Source organism: Apodemus sylvaticus, chromosome 1, assembly GCF_947179515.1.
Source record: "Apodemus sylvaticus chromosome 1, mApoSyl1.1, whole genome shotgun sequence".
In the NCBI taxonomy this organism is placed as follows: Eukaryota; Metazoa; Chordata; class Mammalia; order Rodentia; family Muridae; genus Apodemus; species Apodemus sylvaticus.
The window spans coordinates 143,448,174-143,462,640 of record NC_067472.1 but is presented as its reverse complement, the minus strand read 5'-3'; positions in this window follow the sequence as shown (position 1 = coordinate 143,462,640).

Sequence of the window (14,467 nt, the reverse complement as noted above, 5' to 3'; positions counted from 1 at the left end):
AAAAGAACAGTTCAACCCTCTTTTTACAGATGACATATTAAACATTAGAGATCTCAAAAATCCTACAAGAAAACTTCTAGAAATTATTTTTTTTAACTCAGCAATATGGCAGGATACAGAATCAAGATGCACAAATAGCTTTTCTATACACCAACAGCAAACCTACAAAAAAGAGATCATGGACACACTCCCATTCATAATAGCCTCAGAGAAAATAAAGTATCTAGAAATAAACCTAACCAAAGGACTGAGGGATCACTACAATGGAAACTTTAAACCTCTTAAGAAAGAGATAGTGAAAGGCACAAAAACATTAAGAGTTCTATGTTCATGGATTGGTAGAATTAATATTGTAAAAATGACCATTTTACCAAAAGCTACTTACAGATCTAATGTAGTCTCAATCAAAATCCTCATTTCAGTCTTTAGGTAAATAGAAAAAATAAAATTTGTATGAAACCACAAAAGTCTCTGGAGAGCTAAAACAATCCTGAACAAACAGAGCAATGCTGGACTGCAGGGATAATTCCAGCTCGAAGACATGTTGTAGAGATATACTGATGAATTAATATGGAACAGACCTGGAAGACCAATGAAACAAAAGCAAAGACCCAAACACCAGTACATATAACCACAGCCATTTAATATTCAACAAAAATGGCAAAATGTACATGGGAGGAAAAAAAGCGTCTTCAACAAATGACACTAGGGAAATTGCTGACCACGTGCAAGAGAATGAAATGGGACCTTGCACAAAGCCTAACTCCAAGTGGATCAATGGCCTAAACATGGAATCTGAAACACTGAAACTACCAGAAGAAAGAAACCTGGCACCTACATGATGTTGGTGTAGGAAAGAACTCTCTGATCGGACTCCCTTTGCCCAAGTATTAAGGCTGACAATTGACAAATGGGACTTCAAGAAACCAAAAGATTCTGCACAGCTGATGACACAATCAACTGGATGAAGAGGAAGCTCACAGAATGAGAGAGAATCTGTACCTTTGCTGTGTGCATGTGTGTGTGTGTGTGTGTGTGTGTGTATGTGTATATGTATGCATGTATGCATGTGTATATGTATGGATATATGTATATGTATGTATAGACCTGTATGTGTGTGTATATATGTATGTATGTATATACAAAGTATACATCTAGCAGAGGATTAATATCCAGAATATATAAGAAACACAAAACACAAAACAAAGAGTCAAAAAACATGTGACTTATTAAAAAATTGGCCTGAGATCTGAATAGAGAATTATCTACAAGAAGGAGGAGGATCAGAAAGAGAAGGAGGAAGTAGAAGAGGAGGAAGAGGAGAAAAGAGAAAAGAAAAATGGCTAAGAAATATCTCCAAATCTATTTGTCCCTAGCAATTAGTAAAAGGCAAATCAAAAGAACTTTGAGATTTTGTCTTGATCCAGTCATAATGTCTAAGGTCAACAAGGAGACTGGCAGCAACTGCTAAAGGGGTCCAGTGAGGCAGCGAGTGGCAAGTGGACTTCATAAAACCAAAGAGTGTGAAGAAAGGTCCCACAGAATGGGAGAAAGCTCTTGCCATGTACACATACACACATACATACATACATACATACATACATACATACATACATCACATATCACAAACTATACATCTGAGAAATGATTAATATCCATATTATGATATATAAGGAACTCAAATAAGCAGAATATACCCCTAACTGTAACCCTAACCCTAACCCATTCACTGTCGATGAGATTACGAACTTGTGCAGCCATGTTGGGAATCAGTGTGAATACTTTTCAAAAATCTAAAAGTAAATCTACATTATGACCCAGCCATATCACATGGACATGTGCTCCAAAGGACCCAATTTCTACTCCAGAGACCCCAGCCTCCACCATGCCCATTGCTGCTCTATTCACAATAGCTAGGAAATGGAAGCAACCTAAATGTCCTACCGGATTGGTGGATAATGAAAATACTGCACATGTATGCTATGGAATGCTATTCAGCTGTGAGGAACATGAAATCGTGAACTTTGCCGGTAAATGAAGGGAATTAGAAAAGGTCATATTGAGTGGGATAGCCCATGCCCACAAAGATAAATGTTGCTCATTCTTTCTCAACTGAGTCTCCTAGTTCCATATGTTCACATGTAGTATATATCCTAGAGTAACTGAAGAAAACATGAGATTAAAAAGAGACCATCTAAGATTTCATCTTACACCAGTCAGAATGGCTAAGATTAAAAATTCAGGAGACAGCAAGTGTTGGAGAGGATGTGGAGAAAGATGAACACTCCTCCACTGCTGGTGGGGTTGCAAATTGGTACAACCACTCTGGAAATCAGTCTGGCGGTTCCTCCAAAAACTGGGCACCTCACTTCCAGAAGATCCTGCTATACCACTCCTGGGCATATACCCAGAAGACTCCCCACCATGTAATAAGGATACATGCTCTACTATGTTCATAGCAGCCCTATTTATAATTGCCAGATGCTGGAAAGAACCCAGGTATCCCTCAACAGAAGAGTGGATGCAAAAAATGTGGTATATCTACACAATGGAGTACTATTCAGCCATTAGAAACAATGAATTCATGAAATTCTTAGGCAAATGGATGGAGCTAGAGAACATCATACTAAGTGAGGTAACCCAGACTCAAAAGGTGAATCATGGTATGCACTCACTAATAAGTGGATATTAACCTAGAAAACTGAAATACCCAAAACATAATCCACACATCAAATGAGGTACAAGAAGAAAGGAGGAGTGGCCCCTGGTTCTGGAAAGACTCAGTGAAACAGTATTCGGCAAAACCAGAACGGGGAAGTGGGAAGGGGTGGGTGGGAGGACAGGGGAAGAGAAGGGGGCTTACGGGACTTTCGGGGAGTGGGGGGGCTAGAAAAGGGGAAATCATTTGAAATGTAAATAAATTATATCGAATAAAAAAAATATTAAAAAAAAAAAAGAGACCATCTCTGGGGTATAAATCAGAAGTGAGGGGGTTAACAGGGTATATGTGATTTGATGGGACAAGGGGGAAGAAATAAGAGGCTGCTCAAACTGGGAAGAGTTAAATCCAGAAGGGTAAAATAACAGTGAAGATGTTTGTGATAATCAAAAGGAATCACAATAACTATCTACCTAAAAATATTTATAATGCATGTAAGTGTGAATAAGCACACGCAAAGAGTTTAAATAAAACTTTATCATCTGTGATGACTATGATCCCTCTAAAAGCTAAAGACCACCTAACAAAAACCCTAACACCAAGCATGAGAAGTCCTCTCTTGGGTCCTTCATCCGGGTCATAGAAAGGCTCCTGAAATATTTCAAGCTATTGCCGCTGCTGTTATCATTGTCCTCGCTTGCTGACACCGTGAACTTCAGACACAGAGCCCAGAGACCACTGAGCTGGAACTCATCTAAAAGCCTCCTCCCTGAGGTCTAGCCTTCATGAAACCAGAAGACGCCATGCAAGCATCCGAAGGAAGGAGGTGACTAACAGTCCTACCCAGCTCGGACGCCTACGAACCACAAGAACGACCAACATCAAGTGACAACCTAAGGCTGCAGTGGTGCTATGCATTGCTTGGCAGTAACAAGCACTTCCCTAATTGGCTTAAGATCTACCCAAAAAGAGGGAAATCCTGCCTGGTGTGGTAAACTTAGACAATTACCCATGGCAATTGAAGCCATGCGACTTGGAAGGGAATCAACAACCACTATTTCACTATGTTCTAAACATCTGTCTTTATAACCACAGATACATGTCGTCTTCACTCCACGTCAAGGCGACATCTCTTTGCAACAGAAGGAGATTATTACCAGTTAAAATGCAGAGCTCAATGCCAATGGATATATATGTACACACACACACACACACACACACACACACACACACGACTCCTGCACATAAGACTCAGAGATCATTGAGAAAGCGAGAACTAGAGGATTCTAAGAGCCAGAGGAACGGAGTTTGTTGTGAGTTTGTGTCTCTTAGGAATGTCAGAAGCTATACTTAAGTCTCACTAATCTGACTGCCTAAACATGAGCTGAATGAGAACACCAACAGACATGCTAAAGTGGATGACCACACAGATGGCACTGCCAAGATTGGGTGCCAGTTTACGATGGAATCCCTTGAATCACATTAACTGGAACATTTTTATTGAATTACTTTCTGGGAGCAGAAAATGCTTTAGGCTCTCTTTCACACACTGGAAGCCTAGCTGGACTGGGTCATACCCTAAGGGGCACCCTTCCCTTTGTCCAGTACAGAACATGCCTTTTCTTAATCATGCTAATCTCATTAAAAAATTGCAGCCTCTCTATCAGTACACAGCCAAGTTTCCTATAGCTAAGTATTCAAGTCTCTGCCTACATCCTGGCTCTTTTATGATGTTCGACACATGGTGTGTCAGTTAGTTGTGATGAAATACGTGAGAGAGATCAATTTAAAAGAATGATTTGTTTGATTTAGGGTTTCAGTCCAAGGTCACTTGTCCCAATTGTTTCGGAGTCTATGGAGAGGCAGAGCATAGTAGCAGGGGCATAGCCTGGAGCACAATTACATAGCATCTCTGGAGCAGAAATAGAGAGATGATGGTTATAGTGGCTATCCCGGTTGTCAACCTGACTACATCTGGAATGAACTACAATCCAGAATTGGAAGGTACACCTGTGATCTAGATCAAGACACAGGCTTCTGACCTGGATCTTGACATGGAGATCTTGAGGCATAGTGGCCATGAAAAGCTTAGGCCCTGGCAAGGTAGTACATGCTTTTAATCCAGGAGACTGAGGCAAGAAGATCTCTGAGTTCAAGGTCAGCATGGGACAAAGCAGTCCCAGATCCAGGCGTGGTGGTACACACCTTTAATCTGGGCCACGCCTTCTACTGGAGGCCTACATAAAACATTGGAAGAAGAAAGATTCACTCTTCTTCGCCTGCCAGCACTTCTGTTGGAACCTACTTCTACAGAAGACCAGCTGAAACAGGCCCTTGTGGGCCTGAGCAACTACTAGATTCTTGGACTTCCCATTCACAGCTGACATTGTTGGGTTAGTTGGACTACAGACTGTGAGTCATCACAATAAATTCCCTCAATATAGAGAGACATTATGTAAGTTCTATGATTCTAGAGAACTCTGACTAAAACAATAGTAAAGTGGAGCAAAGAATTCCTCCAAACCCTCTTCCCACCAGGGACCCAACCTTTCTACTGTGTCTCGTCTAGTAAAGTTTTATCCACCTCCTAAAAGCCCATTAAGCTTTGAGCCCACAATTGGAGAATCCACTGATGAGCTTAAAACCCCTTTGATCCATGTATCTCCAAAGCCCCAACTCTGAATGTTGCTTCACTGGGATCCAAGCTGTCAATACATAGATTGAAATTTTAAATCTAAACCATGTGTTAACAAGGTTAACTCAAACCACATCCCAATCTCCAGGAACTCCATTGCTCCTCCCAAACGCTCCTGACATTCATTAATCTCCATTGAATGAAAAGGTAAGTCATTCCAGCCTCATCTTTCTCTGGCACAGAAATCTCCTTCAGGAAATGTCTTTGGGTCACTATCAAGGGTCTTCTTAATTTACCTTTTACTTCAAGCTGACTGGCTGTTTCTGCCAAGGTATTTTATCACCCATGGCTACACCTGTGTCCCTAACCTTCTATTCTCTGATTTAATCTGGGCAAATTCCCGATATATGTATAAAAGGTTCTGTCCCTATTTTGCTCTGCTGTGTAATTCTTGATAGCCTGCTGGATCTTCTACATATTCGAGGTCTTCCTTCCCCTTGAGAGTCAGATGGCATGGTTTTCCCTTTAATTTTGATCCTATCTTGGACTTCTGTTATTTTTGCTACTTATTCTGCAAATACTTAATGGTCCTAAAAATAAGACTCCATCTTTCCATGTTGATTACATATTTGGAACTCTGCCGCAGGAACACTTCGTAGGTTTCCCATCTGTACTGGAATCCCTTAAAGTCTCTCTGAAGCTGTTCAACAGGGAGTAATCTCATGTTGGCATATGAGACTCAGAGGAGAGAATGCAGGTCTGGTTCTGAACCGGTCTTTTCTTGCCTCGGCATTGCAGTGTGAAGATATTCTCTCTAAGAGATACAAACCCTGTTCAATAGCGCATTTGTTGATGGCCTAGATACTTGAGGAATGGGTACTCAGGAAGTTAGCTTTCGTTGTGGTTCACATATCACTTGAAGTGACCTGGACCTCAGGGGTTCCTCTGTGGCAGGATTACACGAGCATCAGTACTAGACAATGCACCTCCAACAATAGGAATATGTGGCAGCTTGCAAACTTCAGAGCAGACAAGTCCTTTTTGATGTGTAACCCTCGTTCTGGAATAAAGCCTTTCAGGCTGAGCAGCCCCTTGTCCATCACAAAAGCTCCTCACTAAGGCATGCCTTTGACAGACTAGCAGCACCTAACCCTGAGGGCAGACTTCTGTTTGTTAAGATGGGGCAGAAGCAAGCTTGAGGTATGTGAAGAAGAGGCTTTTGATACCATATAAAAGGCCATGATGAGCCCCTAAGGCTGCTGGGAGTTGGGATACTATACCTGGGTTCTACATTTTCTCTTAATTCCCCTACTCAAGGAGTCATTGATGTTCACACAATGGTCTCTTTGAAAGATTTTACAGAAGTTGTTAAATTTGTTTTGCAAAATGTTAACCTGCTATCGTATTGGTGCTTGTATGTGTGTGTGTCAGGGAGAGACAGAGAGAGGCAGAAACAGAGAGAAAGAGACAGACAGATACATTTCCTGACATGGTTAGCTCTACCGGGTGAGCATCAGAGGTTGGCAAAGTGTTTATGGAGATGATAACAGTATGAGGCTGGGACTTGTCACAGTCAGGGGAAACACCCCTGAGCTGGAGGCTAGGAGTGTTTGTTGGACAGCTAGGTGACAGCCCATGAGCATCCTCACCCTAAACGCCACAATCCATGGCTTCCTGACAATGGTGGAGTCTCTGGAAGCAATTGAATTGTATTTCTATTGCTGGTTTTCGCTTTGCTTTTAGGTGATTTGAACAAGAAACTTTAAATGAAGGGTCCATTTCTGACACATTGAAAACACATCAACGTTCATTAGCCGTGCTGTGGTATCTCCCCTGAGAAGTCTTCTTTGTACACTCACCATCTCAACGAGGAAAAGTCTGGCAGCCATGTCCTCAGTGGGTTTGAGTGTGGATTCCAATGTGAGACTCTAAGGTCACGGAGCCCAAGTTACAGGCTACTGACGTTAACACAATGCAATGGTTTGCTGTGATCCAATTTCCTTCCCACTGACAGTGCTAAGGAGGTAGACTGTGATTCCCTCTGTGTTCCAGCAGGGACGCAAAGGGCAGGTTTTGTAAAGACACACGGGCACTAAATAGAGGAGAGAAAACTGGGGCACAGTTTGTCTAGCTGTACAAGCTGAAGACCCCACCAGTAGGCAGCAAGGCTCCCTTGGATAAGATAACACCACTAACAACAAATACAGAATGTGTGGAAATGCCAGCTCCCGGAAGGATATCTGGAAATACCCGTGAATGTTTTGTTTCTTTCTGCTTTGTAATTTTTTTTTATGTTTTGCATACAAAGTAGTGGGTTCCATCCTGTTCATGCATATGTGTTACAGGGCTTTGTTCTCATTCAGTCCCTGATTCTCTCCCCCAGACGCGTCGCTTCCCTGACAGTCTCCTTTCTGCTTTCCTATCCCATGTATTTCCCTTTCCATTTCCCACCTCTCTGGAGATCTCTTCCTTTCTGGGCTGGCTGGGGGAGGCAGAGCTCAGTCTACAAAGATTTGCCTTGCACACAGTAGGTCTTGAGGTTGATCCACAGAACCTACATAAAAAGGTTGGGTGTGGCGGTGCACACTTTCCATTCCAGCACTAGGGAGGCAGAATCAAGTAGATCCCTGGGCCTCAGTGGCCAGCCAGGGTAGCCTATATGGAGAGCTCCAGGTCAAGGAGAAATCTTGACTCAAAGGGAATGGCTGGTGGTTCTCTGGTTTCCATGGTTTCCTAACTTCAAGGGCTGCTGGTGCTAGGCTGATGATTCTGCCTCTGTCGGAGAGCTGGCATTTTCCCTTTGCAGCTTTTAATGTTGTGCCTTTGCTTTGTACCTTTGGCATCTTCACTATTGTGTGTCACGAGGTATTCTCCTCTGACCACATCTCTCTGAGGCACCAGATGCCTCCTTGAGTCTCAATGCCTATTTCTTTCTCTAGAGAAACATTTTGAGAATGTTTCTGCACTATCTCCATTTAAATATGAGTGTATGTTTTCTGTGTCTTTGGTGTCTGTCTCAGTGTCTGTCTTGGATTCTCACATTTGAAACCTTATCCATACCCAGGGGCTCTCAAATGTCATGATCATATCCTGTCCCCTTGCCTCCGGGCCAAAGTCTGAACACAGCATCTCCTCAGCCTTCTCCAGCCCCTGATATGTTTCTTCTGCTCTTCTAAGTTGGTTCTTAATATTTTCCCCTGTGTTTCTGTGTGAGTCACTGAGTTCACCATTTCCAACGTTTCTATTTTTTTTTTCAAATCCGAAGTCCCTTGCTGGCTTTTTCTTCCATGTTGTGACTTTTTCATTAGTACTGTTGCTGATTTTCTTTTTCATTCCGCTGACTTCTCCCCCTGTGGTGCTGACTTCTGTCTCCGGGGCCTGAATTGGATCAATATGCTTGATTGTAACTTCTTTTAGGTCATCCATCATTTTTGCCACAAAACTTGAGTCTTCATCTGACACACTGCTATTTCAGAATCCGAGTTCAGCAGCTGAGAAGGCCCGGTGATCTTTCGAGTCCCACGTTTCTCTGCTCTTCCACGTTCCTGGCCTTTCTGGGTGCAAATTTGTGCATCTCTCAGTTTGAGCATCTCTTCAGGATCTGGAGCAGGACAGGGATCTTCCTACTGAGGAGCTTAAGCCTTGAAGGTACAAATCCCTTGCATACCACTCAGCAGGACAGAAACAAACTACCTTAGCAGAGCCACATCACACTATGCAAAATAGAGCGACACAGTTAACATAATTACAGTATGCTAATCCATCGCCAATGACCACAGAACTGAAAAGGCCCAAACTGTTGTAGAATGAGCTACAAATGATTTAGGGTAAGTTCGGGAACAGTAAACAAATACGAAAAGAAAGGAGATGGGTTTCTACTCCTCCTGGGGGAATTGGCTTCTTTTTGTTCCAGGGCTTTCAGGTGTGTCATTAAGCTGCTAGTATATGCTCTGTATATGCTCTCACTCCATTTTTTTTTTTTTTTGGAGGCACTCAGGGCTATGAGTTTTCCTCTTAGCACTGCTTTCATTGTGTCCCAAAGATTTGGGTATGTTGTGCCTTCATTTTCATTAAATTCTAAAAAGTCTCTGATTTCTTTCTTTCCAGAAATGAACCCACACACCTATGGCCACTTGATCCTCGACAAAGGGGCTGAAAACATCCAATGGAAAAAAGATAGCCTTTTCAACAAATGGTGCTGGTTCAATTGGAGGTCAGCATGCAGAAGAATGGGAATTGATCCATCCTTGTCTCCTTGTACTAAGCTCAAATCCAAATGGATCAAGGACCTCCACATAAAGTCAGACACTCTGAAGCTAATAGAAAAGAAACTGGGGAAGACCCTTGAGGACATCAGTACAGGGGGAAAGTTCCTGAACAGAACACCAATAGCTTATGCTCTAAGATCAAGAATTGACAAATGGGACCTCATAAAATTACAAAGTTTCTGTAAGGCAAAGAACACCATCAAAAGGGCAAATCAGCAACCAACAAATTGGGAAAAGATCTTCACCAACCCTACATCAGATAGAGGGCTAATATCCAATATATTTAAAGAACTCAAGAAGTTAGACTCCAGAAAACCAAATAACCCTATTAAAAAGTGGAGTACAGAGTTAAACAAAGAATTCTCACCTGAAGAACTTCGGATGGCAGAGAAGCATCTTAAAAGATGCTCAACTTCATTAGCCATTAGGGAAATGCAAATCAAAACAACCCTGAGATTTCACCTTACACCAGTCAGAATGGCTAAGATTAAAAATTCAGGAGACAGCAGATGTTGGCAAGGATGTGGAGAAAGAGGAACACTCCTCCACTGCTGGTGGGGTTGCAAATTGGTACAACCACTCTGGAAATCAGTCTGGCGGTTCCTCCGAAAACTGGGCACCTCACTTCCAGAAGATCCTGCTATACCACTCCTGGGCATATACCCAGAAGATTCCCCAGCATGTAATAAAGATACATGTTCCACTATGTTCATAGCAGCCCTATTTATAATTGCCAGAAGCTGGAAAGAACCCAGGTATCCCTCAACAGAAGAGTGGATGCATTTCTTTAAGTGATTTTTGTGTTTCCATTATACGGGTTTCTAGCTTATTCATGTTCCCCTGTATTTCTTTAAGAGATTCATTTATGTCCTTTTTGTGTTCTTCTAGCAGCATCATGACCAGTGATTTTAAATCCAAATCTTGTTTCTCTGGTGTGTTGGCATAACCAGGACTTGCTGATGTTGGAGAGTTTGGTTCAGATGCTGCCATATTGCCTAGATTTCTGCTAGTAGCGTTCCTGCATTTGCCCTTTGCCATCTTGTTCTCTGGAGCTAGTTGGTCTTGTCTCTGGCTAGTGTTTCAGCCTCCTGAGAGGCTCTAGGGTTATTTCTGCAACACTGGATGGCAGAGTTTCCCCTGTTGCAGACTGCTGATGTACTGTCCTCCTCTTGGGTGCCCTTGCAGCCCTAGTGTGCTTTGCCCCAGATTGTGTCTGTGAACCAGATAGTACCTGTTTGGTCCTTCAGGGAGTGCTGATGGTATATGCTGCAGGGACCTTTTTTGCATACTGATCACTCTGCTGGCCAGTGGAACTCCCAACCGGGTTGGTGCACACAAGGCTAGCCTCACTGCTCAGGCCCTGAGTCTAGGCAAAAGCCTGGCAGGCCAATGTCCGAGCAAAGTTCCCCTCAGCTGTGAGTGTTAATTGGGTCTGTCAGGTGGCCAGGATGGCGGCATGCGTGCGCTCCCTGAGAGTGCCTGGAGAGTCTGCTGGGCTAACAACCTCCTGGCCAGGTCTGCACACAGATGGCCCACCAAGCAGCCCAGGGCCTGGGAGCAGTCCAGGGCCTGACCGTCTTAGACCCCAGCTATGTCAGCCTCGGGCTATGCCTGTTAGCCAGTTTGGTTTTGCCTGCTAGGACTCTCTGGCTTCCCGTAGGCAAAATGGGAGTGGCGCCCGCACGCGCCGGCCTGGGCAAACAACCTCCTGGCCGGGTTTGCACAGCGGTGGCCCCTCGACCAGCCCCGGGCCTGGGTGCAGGCCAATGCCCGTCGGGCTTAGACCCCCGCGATGTTGGTCTCGGGTTGTATTTGCATACCTCAGTCTGTCTGATCTCTCTGGCGTCCGAGAACCAAGATGGAGGCCAGTCTCTCGTAACTGACTGGCAGGAGGCAGAGTTCTGATGTGGCTTCTGCGTGGTGAAAGGCGCCGTAAACCCGCCGCTGCTTGCAGCCTGGCTGGTCAGCGATGGCCAGTGGTCGTGGGCGCAGGGTCTGCCTGGACCCTGTCAGCTTGGTTCTACTGCTGATGGCCCTTCCTCTGGACCAGCCGCTGCTGCTACTGCTGCTGCTGCCGCCCCCCCCCCCAAAAAAAAGAGTGGATGCAAAAAATGTGGTATATATACACAATGGAGTACTATTCAGCCATTAGAAACAATGAATTCATGAAAGTCTTAGGCAAATGGATGGAGCTAGAGAACATCATACTAAGTAAGGTAACCCAGACTCAAAAGATCAGTCATGGTATGCACTCACTAATAAGTGGATATTAACCTAGAAAACTGGAATACCAAAAACATAATCCACACATCAAATGAGATACAAGAAGAATGGAGGAGTGGCCCCTTGTTCTGGAAAGACTCAGTGAAGCAGTATAGGGCAAAACCAGAACAGGGAAGTGGGAAAGGTTGGGTGGGAAAACAGGTCGAGGGAAGGGGGCTGATGGGGCTTTCGGGGAGTGGGGGTCTAGAAAAGGGGAAATTATTTGAAATGTAAATAAAAAATATATCGAATAAAAAAAATTAAAAAAAAAGAAAGGAGATGGGCAAAGTGGAGAAGAGGGAAAGCGAGTTTGATAGAAGAATGGAAAAGAAAGAGGGGGTGGAGAGAAAGCTTCAGAGAAGAGAAGAGCAAGAGGCTACATTTTTTAAGGAAGAAAAGGAAAACAAACAAAATTTCCCAGTATTGAAAAAGTTCTAAAATGAAGGTAAAATATAAAAGGGGGAATAGAAATCTAAGCATACATTAAAAATCTGGTAAGCCAAAGTGAAAAGATTGCTGAATATGAAGAGATGGAATGGAGGAGACACGTAGAGAAAGACCGTCCTTCAAAGGTTGGCGTGACCCAGGCTTGGTGCCCACGTGGCACTGTTGGGAGGAGGTACAAACATTAAGAGGTGGGCCTGGCGGACAGTCCTTAGCTCACGGGGATGTGCCCCACCACAGCTCACATGCTCCCCTGCAGGAGTAAGCACTTTTGCTCCGTCATATGTTCCCTTCCTGATGACTCGTCCCCAAGCAAGCGGCACCATCAGTGATGACCTGAAATGCTCACAGCTGTGAACTAAAGTAAACTTCTCCTCCCAAGCAGACTATCTCAGCATGTGTTATGGTGACAGGAAGGAGGCTCTCACCTTCTGTCACCACCAATGTTCTTCATATCCCATCTCTGTAGCCTCACCATCCACACACACCTACCCTGTCCCCTGGAAATGCCCAGCCTGTACTTTCCTGTACTTTTACTCTGAGGACACTGTCAGTGAACTCACACAGAGCCTTCTCAGACAGGCTGTTCTCCTTATACCTAATATCCCTAAGATAGATTCAGGTTGTCGCATATGCTGGGGCCAATGGCGCATTCCTCTTGTTATTCAGTAAAATTTCCTTGGTCCAGAATCTAGTCAACCTCTTGCTCTTTGAAGAGCATTTGGGTCATTCCATATCTTGATTATTATAAATAAAACTTCCAAGAGATTTCAGACACAAGATTCTGCATATTCAGTTATATGCCTACTGCATGTTTAGTTTTTGAAATAACTGTCAAACCAATTTTCAGAGTGACTGTACTGATTTTACGATTCCACTAGCTACACGTGGGAACTCAAGTTAGGATGTACCAAGGTTAGAACCTTCTATGATTTGCCTCTTAAATGTCAAACACCTTAAATACAAGCCCACCACCATACCTTGCACCACAAACTCTTGTGTAGTTCCCAGATAATAGGGCTATTGGTAGATGGTAAGGGTCTTAGGAGCCGAGATCTAGTGGAGATAAGTCATTAGGATCGTACCATGGAAGAGGGTGTTAGGATCCTGACCCTTCCTGTTTCTCTCTACTTCCGAACGCTGTGTGGTGAGCACTGCTCCCACTTTCTCATCATGTTCTGCTTTGCCACAGCCCAAAGTGATGGGTCCAAATGACCAGAGACAGAAACCTCCAGAACTATAAACCAAAATGAACCTTTCCTCCTGTTAACCTGTCTGTCTTGATAGTTTGTCACAGCAACAGAAAGCTAACTGGATCCCAACAAACTTACCCCAACATACTTCCAGCACTCCCACTAGGACCCTTGCTACTTGCTTTGGGAGAGTAACAAATAAACCCACATATGCACATTTTTGTGTAAGTCCTCTGAATGTTGTCTCAAGCTATCCCATAATTTCAACACGAATGAACACTCAAATGGGCAGATCCCACACATGAATCCAAAAGGGTCTATTACCTTATTGAAAAAAAAAACTGGGTTTTTACAATTTATTTTCATTGGCTATTCCCTTAGGATGTTGCTCTTTGTAAGTACTGCTAAACATAGTGTCTTTTATTCTTTAAAAATAATGTAACTAGCCAGGAAGTGGTGGCACGTGCCTTTAATCTCAGAACTTGGGAGGCAGAGGCAAGCAGATTTCTGAGTTCCAGGCCAGCCTGGTCTACAGAGCAAGTTCCAGAACAACCAGGGATACACAGAGAAATCCTGTCTCGAAAGAAAAAAAAAAAAAAAACAAAAAACAAAAAAACAAAAAAAACAAAACAAAACAAACAAAATATAATGTAACTATTACAGTTAGAGACTATGAAGATCATTAGAAGCATGAGTTAAATGTCATCATTTTGAAAACTTAGAATGCCTAGGAATATTGATTTATTACCCTGAATGCCAAAGAGTAGCACATCAGAAGTTTGAAAACACTGCAGGATTACATGAGTGTCCTTTGAGTGTGTCAGGGCCGATGGGCTGTTGTGAGGGGACTCTGGGTGCTGCTTCCCTGTTTAGATGCAGGAGTCAGGGGTCAGCTTACTTCTGTTCAGATCTCCTGTAGTGATGCTAGCATCTGGCTTGTTTTGTTTGTTTGCTCCCAGTTTCCTCTAAACTCTGGTGGCGGAGTGTGTGTGTGTGTGTGTGTGTA